Source organism: Lithobates pipiens, unplaced genomic scaffold (assembly GCF_037356315.1).
Source record: "Lithobates pipiens isolate NorthernLeopardFrog02 unplaced genomic scaffold, aLitPip1_a1.2 Scaffold_8, whole genome shotgun sequence".
In the NCBI taxonomy this organism is placed as follows: Eukaryota; Metazoa; Chordata; class Amphibia; order Anura; family Ranidae; genus Lithobates; species Lithobates pipiens.
The window spans coordinates 39450801-39470943 of NW_027507903.1; the positions used below are offsets into that span (position 1 = coordinate 39450801).

At 43.7% G+C, this 20143-nt stretch overlaps 1 long non-coding RNA gene across 2 annotated transcripts in view; it reads left to right on the forward strand.

The window, feature by feature from the left end:
* The window catches only part of LOC143960071 (uncharacterized), a 134852-nt gene that overhangs the window by 85754 nt on the left and 28955 nt on the right, over positions 1–20143 (forward strand). The window lies entirely within an intron of this gene.

Sequence of the window (20143 nt, forward strand, 5' to 3'; positions counted from 1 at the left end):
AGTTGCCACTCTGCACACAAGACCTCAGTAAGTTACTGTGGAGACGTCTCTTGATGGGATTAGGCCCTTCCAAATCTAAATCGTACATCAAAGTTGGAGGGAAGGGCTGCTTCTCCACCTGATAGGGGGAATGCTCTCATTTAGGTTCCAGTTTACTGTGTCTCTTATTCTTGGTATTTTTTTTTAACCAACATGCGTCCCCTATCCATGTGTCTGGCCCCCTGATCTACATATCGGGGCACCGGACTATGGCTTCCAATGCGGGGTGGGTGTTTTTTTTAAGCACCTGATTAGAGCCAGAGGCTCTAATATGCTTCAAAAAAAGGGTGGGCAAAGAGCACTGCACTTCGAGCCCACCCTGTTGTGTGACAATTGCGAATGAATTTTCGCTATTTTCACACTAAAGTTCTTCCCCCCCAATCAGGAGGCAGGTCGTGAGACATGTTTCCCGATTGGCCAAAGCATTAGGTGATCCTATTGGATGCCTATCGCTTTGGCAGAAGAGGAGACAAAGGGCGGAGGAAGCTTGAGAAGCAGACACCGGAGCTGCTGCTGCCTGCACTCCAGGAGAGGACACCACAGCCCCGCCACACGAGTAAGTGCCAGACTGCCCGCATGCGGTGCTTTCTCAATGCCGCTCTGCCGGAGGAGGGTGTATTGTTTGTTTGCTGCCCCCCCCCCCCAAAAGAAGAACCCACCAGCCGCCACTGTCCGGGACCAGGGCAGGACTTACCATTGGGCTTGACTTGGCTCAAGCCCATGGGCCCCACCCAATAGGGGGCCCCGGCCAGATACATAGCCGAGTGTACTCGGCTCGGCTCCACTCACAGTCATGCCCAGTCCCGCCCTATGATGGACATAACACAGGGACTGGGTGTGACTGTGAGCCGAGCCGAGTACACTTGGCTACTCTCGGCTCCGCTCGGGACTGCGAGAGGACCCGAGAGCCGCCAAGAGGGCTCTGTATCTCGGCGATGCCATTTTTAAACTTCAAGACTGCAATGACAAGGCTGAAAATGACACTGGACAAGGCTGCAGATGGATGGGCAAGGCTACAGATGGACACTGATAAGGCTGCATTTTTGGGTGTTTAAATGTAAGTTTTTTTCCTTAAAATTCCCTCCTAAACTTGGGGTTCGTGTTATATGCCGGCGCATGTTATACACCGATAAATATGGTAATCTATAGAAGGTAGGGCCCGAAAGTGACTCAAGCCCAGGGGCCCCCACCACCCTAAGCCCTGCCCTGTCCGGGACCATCACATTTCCTCCAAACAGGCCCTCTAGGCGTGTTCCAGTGTGGCCCGGTCCTTCATCCTCCATGATCAACCAGATGGGAACCTGTTACAGGCTTGCAATGCTGTCTAGTTTCCCCTCCCACCTTCTTGTAGCAAGCCTGTAGTCTTTGACAATTCCTGTCTACAGTTTCTGACAGTTTTACTAAATAATATGTGTGGACCTTTGGTGATGTCGGGGGCAACACTTGAGCCCCCTATATCAAATCGGTTGTCCACAATTGTTTTAGATAGTAAAGTTGAAATGACACGTCAAATAGAAATACATATATTTTACAATGCTGTCGGAGGGTGGGTGAAATTATTTTTAGTATGTTTTTTTTTTTTTTTTAAAGGGAAGAGAAGGTATTGTATGGATAATAGTGTCCTATTATTGATACAAGACATACAGGTTTACTCAGTAAGGCGGAAAGAAGCATGCACAGTGCTGTAATCACATAGCAGCCGATCAGCAATTATTGTTCTGACTGCTCTAACATAGAGAGATGGAAAATGTGATTGCTGAGTGATACTGCACTTTGCACCTCCTCACTTATTTAATAACATTCTGGTAAAGGCAGTGCGTTTCCCCGCCGTTGTCAGACTGAGAAGACGTGAAGCTCATAATTTTTTTTGTACTTGATGTTGCCAGTTTCAGGTGTCAGTAAAAAGAATAATGTCTGTCCCCGGTGTCAGAAATTGTATAATATCAAATGTTGATGCTCAGGGAGAACACAATGCCTTCCTCTGTTGTTTGAGGAGATAGACATCTGAGAAATGGCTATTAAAGCCTTTGATTATGAGTATTTCGGGCCTCGTCGCAGGTAGTCTGAGTTCCCCAATCAACTTACAGATAAAAACAGTTAAATTACATATAAACCCAAAGACAGAAATAAACATTAAAGTTTAACCACTTGACCACTGGGCACTTAAACACCCTTAATAACCAGACCAATTTTCAGCTTTTGGTGCTCTCACATTTTGAATGACAATTACTCAGTCATGCAACACTGGACCTATATGAAATTTTTGTCCTTTTTTTCACACAAATAGAGCTTTCTTTTGGTGGTATTTAATTACCTCTCAGTTTTTTATTTTTTGTGCTATAAAAGAAAAAAGACCGAAAATTCTGTGAAAAAATGAATTTTTCTTCGTTTCTGTTATAAAATTTAGCAGATTAGTAATTTTTTCTTCATAAATTTTGGCCAAAATTTATACTACTACATATCTTTGGTAAAAATAAGTACAAATTGGTGGATATTATTTGGTCTTTGTGAAAGTTATAGAGTCCACAAGCTATGGTGCCAATATCTGAAAATTGATCACACCTGAAGGACTGACGGCCTATTTCAATTCTTGAGACCCTAACATGCCAGAAAAGTACAAATACCCCCCAAATGACCCCTTTTTGGAAAGAAGACATTCCAAGGTATTTAGTAAGAGGCACGATGAGTTTTTTGAAGTTGTCATTTTTTCCCACAATTCTTTGCAAAATCAAGATTTTTTTTCCTTTTTTTTTTTCCACAAAATTGTCCTATTATCAGGTTATTTCTCACACACAGCATATGCATACCACAAATTACACGCCAAAACACATTCTGCTATTACTCCCGAGTACGGCGATACCACATGTGTGAGACTTTTACACAGTGTGGCCACATACAGAGGCCCAACATGCAGGGAGCGCCATCAGGCGTTCTGGAGCACCCAGGACAATTCTGACATTTCTCTCCTACATGTAAAAATCATCATTTATTTGCTAGAAAATTACAGAGAACCCCAAAACATTATATATTTTTTTTTAGCAAAGACCCTGGAGAATACAATGGTGGTCGTTGCAAATTTTTATCTCCCACGGTATTTGCGCAGCAAATTTTTGGAACGCGTTTTTTTGGGGGAAAAAACTGTTTTGTGCTTAAAAAAACAAAAAAAAACAGTAAAGTTAGCCCAATTTTTGCATAAAGTGAAAGATGAAGTTATGCTGAGTAAATAGATATCGAACATGTCACTCTTCAAAATTGCACATGCCCGTGGAATGGCGCCAAACATCGCTACTTAAAAAATCCCCATAGGCGACGCTTTAATTTTTTTTTACTGGTTACATGTTTTGAGTTGCAGAGTAGGTCTAGGGCTAGAATTATTGCTCTCGCTCTAACGTTCGTGGCGATACCTCACGTGTGTGGTTTGAACACCGTTTTCATATGTGGGCGGGGCTTACGTATGCGTTCGCTTCTGCATGCGAGCACATGGGGACAGGGGCGCTTTACATTTTTTTTTTTTATTGTTCATTTTACTTTCTTTATTTTAGTTTGACATTTTTTTCCCCAAAAATAAATTTTTGATCACTTTTATTCCTTTTACAAGGAATGTAAACATCCCTTGTAATAGGAATATGGGGTGACAGGTCCTCTTTACAGTGAAATCTGGGGGTCAATATGACCCCACATCTCACCTCTAGGCTGGGAAGCCTGAAATAAAAAAATAAAAAAAAGATTCTGGCTTTGATCGTACTGGCGAGTTGGTAGAAGCACCGGAGGGTGGTGAGGGGTGGGGGGGCGTCTATGGCTGGGTATTGCAGGGTATCACCGAGTATGGCTGGGTATCTCCGAGTATGGCTGGGTATGGCAACTTATGACAGGGTATTGCGGGGTATTGGCGGGGTATTTGAGAGTATTGGGGGGTATTGCAGAGTATTGGGGGGTATTGCAGAGTAATGGGGGGTACTGCAGAGAATTGGGGGGGTACTGCAGAGTAATGTGGGGTACTGCAGAGTAATGGCAGGGTACTGCAGAGTATTGGGGGTACTACAGAGTAATGGCAGGGTACTGCAGAGTATTGGGGGTACTGCAGAGTAATGGCGGGTACTGCAGATTATTGGGGGGTACTGCAGAGTAATGGCAGGGTACTGCAGAGTAATGGCGGGTACTGCAGAGTAATGGCGGGTACTGCAGAGTAATGGCAGGGTACTGCAGAGTAATAGCAGGGTACTGCAGAGTATTGGGGGGTACTGCAGAGTAATGGCAGGGAGTAATGGGGGTACTACAGAGTAATGGGGGTACTGCAGAGTAATGGCAGGGTACTGCAGAGTAATGGGGGGTACTGCAGAGTAATGAGGGGTACTGCAGAGTAATGGCAGGGTACTGCAGAGTATTGCAGAGTATTGCAGGGTATTGCAGAGTATTGGCAGGGAATTGAGGGGTTAAATTCGGTAAGCAGCGATGTGGGCACTGCAGATGCAGCCCACATCGCTGCTGACACCGATCTCTTTCCCCTCCGCTGTACCGATCGGTACAGAGAGGGGGAGGGAGGAACCGGCGTCATGTTATGACGCCGGTTTGTTTACAAGTGATCACTCCGTCATTTGACGGAGCGATCACGTGGTAAACGGCCGCGACGAGCGGCCGTTTACCGTGATCCGTGATGCGGACCCGGCGGTCACGGATGATCTCGTGTGCGTGCCCCAGGGGGCGTGCGAGAGCAGAATTCTGGGAGGCCGTTAATTAACGGCCTCTCAGAGTTAAACAACCGCCCTGAAGCCGTTAATCGGCAATGGGCGGTTGTTAAGTGGTTAAAGTCCAACGACATTCTGGTAGGCTAATTGGCTTCTGTCCAAAATTGGCCCTAGTATATGATTGGGGTCCTTGGATTGTGGGCTCCTTGAGGGTAGGGACCGATGAGAGTGTGCAATGTACAGGCATAGGGACAATTGTAGACACTCAGGTTGAACTGGATGGACGGGTGTCTTTATTCAACCTTACTAACTATCTAACCATCTAAGCCCAAGAACAAAATTGTTATATTTTCCAAGGAACCTGCCCTTACATGTGGTAACTGCATCCGTTTTATTTTATTTTCTGGTTCTTTTTCCTTTTGTTTACCTGGTGATCCTACTAGTATTACACTTCCTATCCTACGGTGAAAATGCTTGCTCACCATGCTGTGTCTATGGAGGAGCAGCATTGTTTCCCTAGGTTGCTCGCTCCTGATTTGGGCCACAGACACCTCCCTCTTTCCCTATGTAATGAGGTGAGGAGTTGGATGATGACGTTGTTTGTTCAGCTCACAAAAAGTTACAAGGACGCTGGATTTCTGACAGGATCAGCATTTACAGTATCTCACAAAAGTGAGTACACCCCTCACATTTTTTGTAAATATTTTGTTCTATCTTTTCATGTGACAACCCTGAAGAAATGACACTTTGCTACAATGTAAAGTAGTGAGTGTACAGCTTGTTTAACAGTGTAAATTTGCTGTCCCCTCAAAATAACTCAACACACAGCCATTAATGTCTAAACCACTGGCAACAAAAGAGAGTACACCCCTACACACGATCAGACTATCCGGCGGACTTTGTGGGTGGGTTCCGGCAGACTTTTTTTCCCAAAAGTCCGACGGACTTAGAAAGTAGTTTTGACTCAAAAAAGTAACCGGGACTAGGTACTATAGCGGTGAGATTTACACGTCGCTGGCCCCTTCACCTGGTATGGACTTAAAGGGGAAGCCCTACGCCGAAAAAACAGCGTGGGGGTCCCCCCCAAGGTCCATATAAGACCCTTATCCGAGCACACAGCCCGGCCGATCAGGAAAGGGAGTGGGGACGAGCGAGCGCCCCCCCCCCTCCTGAGTCCTACCAGGCCGCATGCCCTCAACATGGGGGGTGCCTTGAGGAAGGGGGGCCCTGCGGACCCCCCACCCCAAAGCACCTTGTCCCCATATTGATGAGGACAGGGGCCTCTTCCCGACAACCCTGGCTGTTGGTTGTCGGGGTCTGCGGGCAGGGGGCTTATCAGAATCCGGGAAACCCCTTTAATAAGGGGGCCCCCAGACCCTATGTGAATGAGTATGGGGTACAATGTACCCCTACCCTTTCACCTGGTGAAAAAAAGTAAAGAAAAAACACCACACAAGGGTTTAAAATAATTTATTGCACAGCTCCGGGGGTCTTCTTCTGTCTTGAGGGGTCTTCTCGCCGGACTCCTCCGCTATCTTCTGCTAGCTCTTTAACTAGCGGAGGAGCCCGGCTTTCTTCTTCGTCGCTGTCCGGGGGTCTTCTTCAGACTTTGGGGGTCTTGTCCCCCTCTTCGGTTCTTCTTGCCGGGCCTTCGCTTTCTTCCTTTAGCTCTTTTACTAGCGGGCTCCTGGTCTTCTGTCGCCGCCGCCTCTTCTTCCAACTTCGGAGGTCTTGTCCCCCTCTTCGGTTCTTCTTGCCGGGCCTCCGCGCCTTCTTCCAGATCTTTTACTAGCAGTGGCCCGGTCTTCTATCACCACCGCCGCCACCTTCTCTTCTTCTTGTTCTTCTTGTTCTTCTTCTTCTTCCTTGAGATGTTGACTCAACGCTCTCTCTGGCTGCAATGACAGGGACGTGGTGTGTGGCGACTTATATAGGGACATCGCCGGGTGATGTCCCCGCCCCTTATGATGTCACAGTCCCAGAGGAAGCTCTGGGGAACTCCATGCCCAAGAGGGTTAAGGCAGTGCTGGAAAATAATGGTGGCCACACAAAATATTGACACTTTGGGCCCAATTTGGACATTTTCACTTATGGGTGTACTCACTTTTGTTGCCAGTGGTTTAGACATTAATGGCTGTGTATTGAGTTATTTTGAGGGGACAGCAAATTTACACTGTTATACAAGCTGTACACTCACTACTTTGTAGCAAAGTGTCATTTCTTCAGTGTTGTCACATGAAAAGCTATAATAAAATATTTACAAAATGTGAGGGGTGTACTCACTTTTGTAGGATACTGTATTTTTCTGTACTTGCAGGAAATATATTTAGCCTGAAAAAAAGGAAACTAATGGGGTCACCGCATCTAAGGACCAGTCTAGTGTTTAGATTTTACTTATCATACTAAAGTAATTTTCAATATTTTTTTAATCTAAAGCTTCCACAAAAACAAAACAAAAAAAAACAAAAAACTGTGGATCTTGCTATGCAACTTCTTGTTCAGACACTTCCTTTCATTATGTACTCCTTACTCCTGCAGTTTTTGCATTGCACTCTCCTCACACCTACCCTTTGTCTGTTACATACCACTGCGCCCTACAATTTATTTGTTATGCACTAGTGACCCCTGCACCCTATGTGCATTGTGCCCTGACCCTGCACTCTGTGCATTACTTACTCCTGATCCTTGCACACTATGCATTATGCACTCCTGTCCCCTGCACTCTGTGTATTACACAATCCTGAGTGCTTAATTTTGTGTTGTGCATACCTGAGCCCTGCATTCTGTGTGTTACTTACTGCTGACACCTGCATTCTGTGCATTATGCATTCCTGACCACATGCACTCCATGCAATACACATTCCTGAGCCCTGCTCTCTGTGTATTACGCAATCCCGAGCAAACCTCCTACCTTTTGGTGATGGGAATGAGGGATACCGATTAGCAAAAGTATGTAGGCATATGACCCCCTGCCACACCCCCTTAAAGGATAATTCTACAAAAAAAATGATTAAGTAAACCCACAAGTGTTTTTATACCACTACTATTCCTTTATACCGGCTTTTGACATTTACAAATGCAGCAATTTATAAATTGGATGAAAGGTTTAGCACTGGGAAACATTTTTTAAAAGATAAAAAGTGCATTTTATATACAACTATATAGATCAGGCCAAAATGAGGGGCAAATGAGGAGGAAAGAGGGACAGTCCCTCGAAATCAGGGACAGTTGGGAGCTATGCACTTTGAGGGAGAGTTGCTAAAGCCGGCGCACTGAGAATCTGGTGCAGCTGTGCAAGATAGCCAGTCAGCTTCTAATTTCAGCTTGTTCCGTTAAAGCGGACCTCCGGTCGTTTTTCCAAATTTTCATCCAATAAATATTGTGCCCTTGTTGTTTTAACTTTGGATAGTAAAACATTTTTTTTTTTCTGCCAATAAATACCTTAAACTGTCCACTGTTGGCATGGACCATATGTTGAGTACATGGACTGAAAACTGGCGAGTTTAGAGGGTGGTGATAAATGGGGAGTACTCAGAATGGTCAGGGGTGGGTAGTGGGGTCCCCCAGGGTTCTGTGCTGGGACCAATCCTATTTAATTTATTCATAAACGACCTGGAGGATGGGCTAAACAGTTCAGTCTCTGTATTTGCAGATGATACTAAGCTAAGCAGGGTAATAACTTCTCCGCAGGATGTGGAAAAATTACAAGAAGATCTGAACAAATTAATAGGGTGGGAAACTACATTGAAAAAGAGGTTTAATGCAGAAAAATGTAAAATAATGCATTTGGGTGGCAAAAATATGAATGCAATCTTTACACTGGGGGAGAACCTCTGGGGGAATCTAAGATGGAAAAGGGCCTGGGGGTCCTAGTAGATGATGGGCTCAGAAATGGCATGCAATGCCAAGCTGCTGCTAACAAAGAAAACAGAATATTGGTATACATTCAAAGGGGGATCAACTCCAGAGATAAAATGATAATTCTCCCACTCTACAAGACTCTGGTCCAGCCGCACCTGGAGTATGCCATCCAGTTCTGGGCACCAGTCCTCAGGAAGGATGTACTAGAACTAGATCGAGTACAGAGAAGGGCAACAAAGCTAATAAAGGAGGGGGGGGGGGGGTGGGCTCACTAGAACATGACAGAGATCACTGCTCCCAATGACAGGGAGCAGTAGCTCCCTCTCATGTCACTAGGCAGAACAGGGAAATACCTTGCAATGCATTCGCGGGCCGCCGGTGAACATCAAGTTCACAGGACCCACGGGCACGCCCCCGCTAGCCTAGGCGGGAACTTCAAAGGGATGTATAGGTATGCCCTTTTGCCTGCCTGTTCCATTCTGCCAGTGTAAATCGGCGTGCGGCAGCCGGCAAGTGGTTAATAAGGCACACACCCATTCATTAAAATTAGAAGAAAAGTGGTTTAACCTTAAACTGCGTAGAGGGTTCTTTACTGTAAGAGCAGCAAGGATGTGGAATTCCCTTCCACAGACGGTGGTCTCAGCGAGGAGCGTCAATAGTTTAAAAAAACTATTAGATAAGCATCTGAACGACCACAACATATAGGGATATACAATGTAATACTGACATATAATCACACACATAGGTTGGACTTGATGGGCTTGTGTCTTTTTTCAACCTCACTTACTATGTAACTATGTAACTTTATAACAGTTGCTGTTTAATTTTTAACAAATGATTGTGCTGAGGTTTCTTGCTTGTGACACAGTAATTAAAGCTATTTTGGGGGGGTACAAGCGCTGTCCCATAGGTTACTGTGTACACAGTGAATAAACTCAAGTATTAAACCCATGGCATGTTTTGCCACACCCACAATTTGCCAAGGGGCACTGTGAGTGTACCATCTTTTTCTTTTCCTCTGGTTGCTCAAGGCTAAACCCAACCAGGAAAAAAAATATCTATGCCACTAACAAAACGTTTCTTTTTGTCTGTCATGCTGCAGATTTAGGTACAATTTTGTAGCTGTTAATTGTCTGATAAAAGTCATTATGTTATTTTCCTTTGGTTTACTTATAATCCCTGTTTTGTGTATATGTTTTCTGTGTCGTTTTGATCTGCAACATTAAAGTGATTGTAAGGGTTATTTTTTCTTTAAAATAACAAACATATCATACTGACCTCCACTGTGAAGCTCGTTTTGCACAGAGTGGCCCCAAACCTCGTCTTCTGGGGTCCCTCGGCATCTCTCTCAGCTCCTCCCTGCATCAGATAACCCCCAGGAGAAGCGCTCTCCCGAGGGGGTTACCTTGCGGGCCTGCTCCCGAGTCCAGCATTCAGTGTCCATAGCCACCGAATGTATGACTCGGCCCCGCCCCCGGCGCCGCGTCATTAAATTTGATAGACAGCAGCAGGAGTCAATGGCTGCGCTGCTATCAATTTATTCGTTATTTTGGATCATTTGTAACTTCAGATAAACCTGTATTCGTTACGTTCACTAACAGCCAAATTTGAAAGGAAATTTCAATACCTATAATGTAATAGTTAGTAATAGTTAAGTTATAATTAGTTAGTTATTATTTCAGATTTTCGAATTTTCGGGTTTTCGAATTTACGAATATTCAGAAAAATTTGTTAAACGGGTTTTCTTTCATTTGGATATTTCCAAATTAACGAAATTGTCAAAATTTGTTAAAAAAACTAATTTGGAACTAAAAAACTGCACATGTCTAGTATGAAATGGATCCTGTGTAAAGGCCAGGAAAAGATTATCCATGTTTCATATTATCAGAGACCTTATATCACCTTGGTTGAACTGTAGCTAAATTGTCCGCAGTCTATTGAGCTGTATAAATGCGAGTCAAGGTATGCACAAAGGTTGTCTGAGGACAGCTTGTACATAGAAGAGGTCCTAGGACAGATCATTGGCTTTCACCCCTCCATCAGGAAGGAGGGCAGCATACAATGATGAAGGGGGTGAGGAACACTCTACTGTAAGCTGTGAATATATTAGAAGTCACGAAGGAATTCGTAACTATGAAAAGGGCCAAAACATAAAATTGCCTATTTAGAGGGTCTGCATTTTGAGTTCCTGATGTTGAACTCTGTTTAATTATCATTTATATATAATACACAGGTAAAAAAAATGAATTAAATGAACACAGAACATACATTACTGCTCAAACATTAGGAAATTATTCAGGAAATAACAGAACATGAAATGCCGAGCTCTGCAATTTCCATATTTACAAAGTAGAATAAGTCTAAATTTGGGGAATTGTGTAAACCGTAACCTGGAAATAGGAGTAGAGTTTGATTTTTGTGTGTATGAATCGACTTTATTTTTCTTATTTTATGGAAACGATTTCTAGAATAATGTGCTATTCTATGCACCATGGTGTTGAGCAATTACCCAAAACAACCTTTCATCCATTATTTGAAGAAAAAGTCAGCTTCCTTCCAAAAATGTATTTACGCCCATGTTCACATCGAGCCTTTTTGACATGTGATTTGACATGCTATTGCCAGCAACTTTGAGGTGCCGCACCGATTCCCAAAAGTAGTTCCTGTACTACTTTTGGCAATTTCAGAAGCGATTTAGATAGACATATGTGCAGGAATCCGCACAGATATCTGTCAAGTCGCCCCCGAATTTGGAGTGCATTGCAGGTTTGAAATTGTGGAAGTTCAGCTGAACGCGCACAATTTCAAACCCGCCCTCAATGTGAACCTGGGTTACATGATGTATAACTTCCTAGTTTACTTCTATGATGAACAAAGGTTCCTGAGTACAAACAGTACATGTCTGCTACAATCCCTACATCAACATACAGAGAACCTCTTCACATACTGTCCTTTGTGTCTTATATATCTCCACAATTCTGAAAATTAAAACCAACTTTTACCACAATCATGGAGATTTTTTATGTTAAATTTGTTCTTGAAATGGAGAATGGTTATTACAAACAGTGCTTTACTCAAAGTGGAACTAAACTCAAAAATGAAAATGTTCTATATTGCAGCTTACCAACTCTTATGCCGTGTACACACGGCCGGACTTCGACAGCAAAGGTCTGACGGAACGAATCCGTTGGACAATTCGACCGTGTGTGGGCTTCGTCGGACCTTTGCTGTCGAAAAATCAGACGGACTTTAGATTTAGAACATGCTTCAAATCTTTCTGACGGACTCGCGTCTGGTGAATAAATCCGTTCTTCTGTATGCTAGTCCGACAGACGTAAACCGACGCTAGGGCAGGTATTGGCTACTGGCTATGAACTTCCTTTTTCTAGTCCAGTCATACATCATCACGTTCAAATCCGTTGGGCTTTGATGTGATTGTGTGTGGCCAAGTCCGTTCGCTCGAAAAGTCAGTCGGAGCTCCGCTGAACAGTCAGTCGGGAAGACTGTCAGGCCTAGTCTGCTGGAAAGTCCAGTCATATGTACACAGCATTAGATGTGCTGGATGCATTAGCTTTCTTTTTTAGGCTTTCTTTTTTTAGGCTCTTTTCACTTGGTGATATTGGCAGTAATTTAGGTATTTTTCAAGTTCATTAAAAGACTGCCAGGATCGACGTGTACAAATATATAAGGGGTCCATATAGTGGACTTGGTGTCGAGTTATTCACTTTACAGTCAACAAAGAGGACAAGGGGACACTCTTTATGTCTAGAGGAAAAGAGATTTCATCTCCAAATACGGAAAGGTTTCTTCAAAGTAAGAGCTGTGAAAATGTGGAATAGAATCCCTGCAGAGGTGGTTCTGGCCAGCTCAGTAGATTGCTTTAAGAAGGGCCTGGATTATTTCCTAAGTGTACATAATATAACTGGGTACTGACATTTATAGATAAAGTTGATCCGGGGAAAATCCGATTGCCTCTCGGGGGATCAGGAAGGAATTTTTTCCCCTGCTTTAGCAAATTGAATCATGCTCTGCTGTTTTTTTTTTGCCTTCCTCTGGATCAGCTGTGGGTATAGAATTGGGTATATGGAATTGTATGATATGATTATTATTTTTTTTTTGTGGTTGAACTGGATGGACGTGTGTCTTTTTTCAACCTGACTAACTATGTAACTAACTATGTAACTATGTGACCGTGAACCCAGGACCTCTGCTATGTCTGTGTATATATTCTCCCTGAGCTACTCCGGATGTTGGGCAGCTTCCTGGACAATTCCTTGAATGATCCTGCCTATTACCTTGTTTCTCTTCAGCCTTGAACCTTTTGCTCCTCCCACAAATTTCCTGTTTGAAGCCATGTCTCTGCACTTTCCAGATTACTTTACCAGATTATTGTGCTCTCTCCAGCCAATATCTCACTCTTGTCACTCATGCTACCGGCCATATCTTCGTTACCACTCGTTTACTAATTTGTTCCTCGACTACGCTTCCTCTTATGGCCAACCTCCTACCAATTGTTACCGACCTTTGGCTTACTTACTAACTACGCTTCTGCTTGATCACTACCTGCTATATCTGTTAATAGATCCTGGCTTACTCACCTCCTGGTGGGGTGATCCTGAGGACCACGACCTGGTACTAACATGCAGCGAAACCCATCTCCACCATCAGGAGTTCTCGTTAGTACTTAGACCCCGCACTTTGGATGAGCCCATGTCATTTGTCCTGTCCTGATGGTCTGTTGCGATTCTCTCTACTGCTCTAACTTTTGGACTACAAGCCCTTCCACCAGACCATGACACAGACCAAGCTGTACAGAAAAAGTGGCAGCTAGAGGGTTGAGATAAACCATTTACCACTGATAGGGGTGCTTACAATGATCAGCTTTTATACATTTTTTCAAAACTTTTATCCCAAAAGGAAACCAAAAACTGTTACTTAAGGTGTTAGCTGGGGTTCAGCTTTAATTTGTTACTCAAGTCAATCTAAAACTGCTAGTGTATCTAAGAATATCTATTCCACAAGTTCATAATGCTGATGTCCGAGGGTATATCTGTTGCTCTTTCATCCAGAGTGGAGACACCCTAAGCCTGAAAATGTGTTACCAGCTGGATCACCAGCTGAGAATAAAAGACGAAAAGCCTAAAAAAGAAAATTAATGGTAAAGTGCAATACAGTACTGATCAGGAGCAGTGGCGGCCGGGCCATAAGGGGTACAGGGATGTCGCCCCCCCTAGTTTGCATGCAGGGCGCGAAAATAATGCCTTTCAATGAGGTCTGTCTTTTTTCAAGCACATGATTAGAGTCTGAGGCTCTAATTGGCTTTAAAAAGGTTGTTCTCTGGGCGTAGAGCACTGTGCCCCGAACCCTCCCACTTGTGATACTAGCGAATCAATACTCACTATCAGCAGGGCCAGATTAAGAACATCGTGGGCCTGGTGCTGAGGATTTTGATGGGGCCTTTTATAAACAATAAATAAATAAAAATGCAAACTATTTTTTGTTATAACAAATTAAATTAAAGAGAGAGAGGGAGCAAGAGAGAGAGAGAAAGGGGATGAAAGAGGTGTGAGGGGTAAGGGAGGGAGGATGAGAGAGAAAGGGGGGATGGGAGAAAGAGGGAATGACATCAACGCAGCCTGGCCAAGGCAAATGACGGAAGGCATAGAACCCAGAAGGAAGACCGGGTGAAGATGGAAGTGCCCAGGCCCCGCCGGACTGATCACAGCACAGCACTGGAGGTCTGACAGGTAAGTGTACCCTAATGTGCTAATATGCTGGGCACACTTGTACATTATGGCATAACCTCCCCAAGGGCCTCTAAAAAGTAGTAATGTTAGAAAAGTTTACTACCGCTTTACTATCACCGGAGCCTCTCATGGGGCCCCTACTGACCCTGTGGCCCTTGGGCAGTGCCTAAGTACATGGTTGTCAACATTTCAAATATATTTTAGGGACGCTTTTTTTTACAAGTGCTATATTTAGAGTAGCTGACATCCCCCGTGTTCCTCTATACATCACAATAGTAATTACAAAATAAAATAAGTACTAATAATGGGGCAGAACAAATATGAGGACTGTGAGATTTCCTTTAGTTTAACTGACAAAAGTGCCCATTCTAGAGCTGGTAACATTGAGGAACATATAATTTTAACATATAATTTTAACATATAATTTGAAAGAACAGTTTTTGTGGGTAAGAGGCATAGGGGAGGAGTGTGGATGGTATAAAAGTGTGAAGTATGTGCAGGTGAGGGAGAGGAATGTGGAGGGTCTAACAGTGGGCACTATGTACATGAGAGGAGTGCAGAGGGTATGGCAGAAGGCACTATGTACAGGAGAGGAGTGTGAAGGGTAAGACAGTGGGCAGTATGCACAGCAGAGGAGTGTAGAGGGTATGAAATTGGGCACTATGTATAAGAGAAGAGTGTGGAGGGTATGACAGTGGGCACTATGTACAGGAGAGTAGGACAGTAAGCAGTAATTACAGGACAGGAGTGTGGAGGGAGGGTAAGACGGTGGGCACTATGTATAGGAGAGGAGTATGGAGGGTATGAAATATAGTAGTATGTACAGGAGTGGAGGGTATGACAGTGGGCACTATGTATAGGAGAGAAGTGTTGGAGGTATGGCAGTGGGCACTATGTATAGGAGAGGAGTGTGGAGAGTATGACAGTGAGTAGTATGTACAGGAGAGGAGTATGGAGGGTATAGCGGTGGGCACTATGTATAGGAGAGGAGTATGGAGGGTATGTCGGTGGGCACTGTATAGGAGAGGAGTGTGAAGGGTACGACAGTGGACACTATGTACAGGAGAGAAGTGTATGACAGCGGGCACTATGTACAGGTGAGGAGAGTGTAGGATATGACAGCGGGCGTTATGTATAGGAGAGAAGTGTGGAGAGTATGACAGTGGGCACTATGTATAGGAGAGAAGTGTGGAGAGTATGACAGTGTGCACTATATATAGGAGAGGAGGATGAAGTAATCTGGGAAAGAAAAATTTAAAGGTTTGTGAAAGGATGTTTAGGGACTGCGTAGTGGTTAAGCGGGCCAGACATGGATTGAAATTACACCAATTAAGCAGAGACCAGCCATAGTCGATCTATGTATGGGCTAGCTGGTTTTACACAAGTCAACCTATTAAGCGACTTGAGTGCAACCAGCCTGTCAGGTTTTCCCCAAAACAATTAGTGCTGCCAGCTATAGTTAGCAACACTAATCATTGTATTCACTGACAGAACACAATAACACTAAGGGAGTGATTGCCCCATTCACAGGTCAGCAGGTGAGAGGGTGTGTGGGGACAGGCTGGGGAGAGATACTAGTCAGTCCCTGGGTAGGTACTGGTTAGTATCAGAGCCAGATACACACAGGTTACATACGCCAAGATCATTAGAGCGAGAGCAATAATTCTAGCACTAGACCTCCTCTGTAACTCTAAACATGTAACCTGTAAAAAAATGTAAAGCATCGCTTAGTACACAACAAAAAATCGTGATAACTTTAGTGTTTTTTTTTTATGAATGAAACAGTTTCTTTCCAACATAAAAAGTTGCAAATATCACCATTTTATTCCATAGGGTGTCGGCTAAAACAATTTATAATGCTTGAGGGTTCTGAGTAATTTTCTAGCATAAAAAAATTATGATTTTTAAATGTAGGAGAGAAGTTTCAGAATGGGCCTGGGTGGCAAGGGGTTAATTATCATAAGTAATATACAAATAATTATTATAAGCACTGTGAGTTCATCCTCTCCGTCTGCAGCAGAGTGTTCCAGCTTGTATTTATACTGCCGCTCTGTATGTAGCTTCTGACAGGCTGTGCAAGGAGACCTGTATCTCCGGAACCATATATGATAGCAGCCCCATATTTTAACCAGTGCTGGGGTGGGTCTTTAGCTACCTACCCACCAAATATGGGGCCTCTGTGACTCCTGATCGCCGAGCTACAATCCTCGAAGTTGATCCTTTTTTTTATTTTTATTTTTTTTTGGGCAAATGGGCCTATCTTGAGAAAGGGGCCTGGAGCTGCAGCTCCAATAGCCCCTATGTTAATCCGGCCCTGACTATCAGTTTCCGGTTTCTCCTCCCAGCCAATTAAGACAGGAGGCAGATCTAAAAAAGACAGGGTTCGTCGGGAGGAGAAGCTAGGGAAACTGCAACGCTGTGACCGTTGGAGGTGTGACTGCGAACTTGGGGAGATTTGTTTGCTGCATTTCCCCCCCCAAATTTTTTTAGCAACTGCTGCCACTGATTGGGAGTCAACGGGGCGGACTGAGAGCCAATCACAACAGGCTAGAGAAGAGATTGAAAACCAACAGCTTTTACAGGTGCCAGGAGGAACATTATGTCTTTGAGTGATCAAGATGTCTTCTCTTGTAGATCACTGATAGGGCCAGAGTTCATCTAGATCAGTGCAACTGGAAATGCATTAGAGAAATATGCCATGATCATTACCGCTTTATTTAGAATCCATTTTTTTCAGCAAAGCTGATTCCTGTTATCAGCTCAGGATAACAATACTATGCCATAAAATGGGTAAAATCTGACAGGGGTCTATCCCTTAACCACTCTATCCAAAACCAAAAAATAAAGTTTTGGCTTTACATACATGACAAATTGTATGAGAATTCAGTGATAGCAGGTGCACTGCTCTGTCTAAAAAAGTGTGGTCATTTTGATTAACTCAGCATGAAAAGAGTGTTCCTGGAGCATTCAGTTCCTGATGTGCAACTGCAGCAAACAATCAACTATGGGTGGCAAGACACTGTCAAAAGATCTCTGGGATAAAGTTGTGGGCATGCACAAGTCAGGAGATGGATCCAAAAACATTTCAAAGGCTTTGCCAATGCCTAGAAGCACAGTGAAGTCTATTATTAAGAAATGAAAGGTATTTGGTACAACACAGACCCTCCCTGGATCCGAACATTACTCCAAACTGGATGAAAGAGCCAGGAGGAAACTGGTCAGAGAAGCTACCAAGAGGCCTACAGCAACTCTGAAGCAGTTGCAGGAATGTATGACAAAAAGTAGTCATTGTGTGCATGTGACAACAATATCACAAATTCTCCACATACATGGCTTGTATGGGAGGGTTGCAAGAAAAAAGCTACTCCTCAAGAAAGGCCACATGCAGTCATGACTGAGCTTTGCCAAAGCCCTTGAAGTATCTGAGGCCACATGGAAAAAGGTGTTATTGTCAGATGAGACCAAAATTTTATTATTTGGTCTCAACACCAAACAATATGTCTAGTGGAAATCCAATAGCACTCACCATCCAAATAACACCATACCTACAGTAAAGCATGGAGGTGGTAATATCCTGTTATGGGGGTGTTTTTCTTCAGTAGGTACTGGATCACTTTTCAGGATAGAGGAAAAATGGATGGGGCAAAATACCATCAAGTTCTTGAGGAAAATCTGCTGGCCTCTGCCAGAATGTTGTCAATGGGAAAAAGGTTTACCTTCCAACATGACAATGACCCAAAGCCCACAGAAAAAATTACCACACAGCGGTTGAAGGAGAAAAACGTGAATGTCCTTACATGGCTTAGTTAAAGCCCAGACTTAAACCCCATTGAAAATCTGTGGAATGATGGCACAGGTTGGTGACATCGCAAGGAGGCAGAGCGATCAGGTGACCTCACTAGGTGGCTTTGCCCCTTACCTATATAAGAACCGTCAAATTGTGAAGCCTGCAGTAGGCGGTCATCCTTCATGGACGGCGGAGCATTTTTTCTTTTCCTTTTTTAGGTCTGACGGTGGTGGCGGTGTCAGATCTACATCGGGGGACACTGTTTTTTTTTTTTTTTTAATAAAGGAATTGTCAAAAACCTGTCTACCGGTTTTATTTATTTTTGAGACCTCATACTCATAAACATGGAGGGGGGAGGGGCAGGATCTGGGGGCTTCCAGATTCAGATAAGCCCCCTGCCCACAAACCTCCACAACCAAAGCCCAGAGTTGTGGGGACAGACCCTTGTCCCTCATTAACATGAGGACAAGGTGCTTTGGGGTCGGGGGGCATGTTGAGGGCATGTGGCCTGGTATGGTTCAGAAAGGGAGTGCTCACTCTCCCTTCCCTGGCCTGCAAGGCTGCGTTCTCAGATAAGGCTCTGGTATGGATTTTTGGGAGAACCCCACGCAGAGTTTTTTTTTACATTTTTCACTATTCTATTGCTGGCAATGTTTTTTTTTATCAGCTGTAAGTGGAGAAGCCCGGCCTGCTCCAACCAGCTATTCACTGCATCCTGATTGATCAAAACTTTGTCCAATCTGGGCTTAGAATGCACTGTGCAGCACGCAATGCATTGCAGGGTGTTTGACAGGGTGAACATCTGCCGAACTCCCTGCAAATTCGGGTGTTGCCGGTGTTCGGGCTAAACTTTTACTCAGCCCGAACTATTCGCCCAACTCTATTGATAATTGATACCAATTAAGGATCCCTGTCTTGAAGAGTTAAGAATTGAGCCTGGAGCAATTGTGGAGAGGGTTTTGGCATAGAGTATCAGGTGCCCAGCAGGTGGGCAAGAACACTGGGTGTCTGTACGTCATCTACAAACTCCACCCAGGATGGTGGCACACCACCACGTCACATGGACCTTACAAAATATCTAAGGTTCTATGTAAATCAGTCTTAAACCAAAATAAGGGATAAAAAAAATTTGATGCATACATATTATAATGAAATGTCCCACACACCGCTTCCTCCAGTCTGGACCTTCAGATATCAGACCATATATTGTAACTAAGAACCAGACTAGACTAGCTCAGTTACACAGCTTGAACAAGAACTGTTTTATTTGAGATCTCACACAATTATATACACCAGGATGACAATACAAACTGTAACCAGAAACCTAATTATTATGAGCTAATTAACTAATCATTTAACCAGACTAGGTGAGACAGAGATATGACCTTTCAGGTCAGTCTTGTCGTCTCCTAGCTCACTGACTATACCATACACATTATCATAAATGTCAACACAGAACTCCTTCACACGATAGCAGAGTTAATTAGCACACATCACAATGGGTGAAAGAGCCTTAGAAGGCACACTAGACATACTTGCAATAAACACATCATAGCAGACAGCCCTAAGAGTCCCCACAGTGTGAAGCAGTCACTGTTTTTTAATATGGCACTTAGGGATCCCACAGTCTTGGGGAGACATAGACTTAATTCCAAAGTAACATTACTTCAAGGATCCCCAGGTATACACCTCACAAAGAATATTGTTACCTTAAAATCCAGGGCCCATAATCAGTATGATTATCAGAGGCTAGCATTCAGTCGCCTCCAAAAGCCTCTGTCCCGGGTGAGTCTATCACACATTATAATATATAATGTACATATAATACAATCAAAAAACTATGCATTGGAGTGGAGGTGAGTATATATACATAAGATGTCATAAATATAATTTAAAACTCAAGGACTTATTCAAGCCTGAAAATGTGGTGGTTTGTAAGCTAAAGATTCATTTGGTCTTACATTTAATAAGAGACAATCAACATCCCCACCCCTTTCATGAATAGGTGCATGTTCTAATGCAAA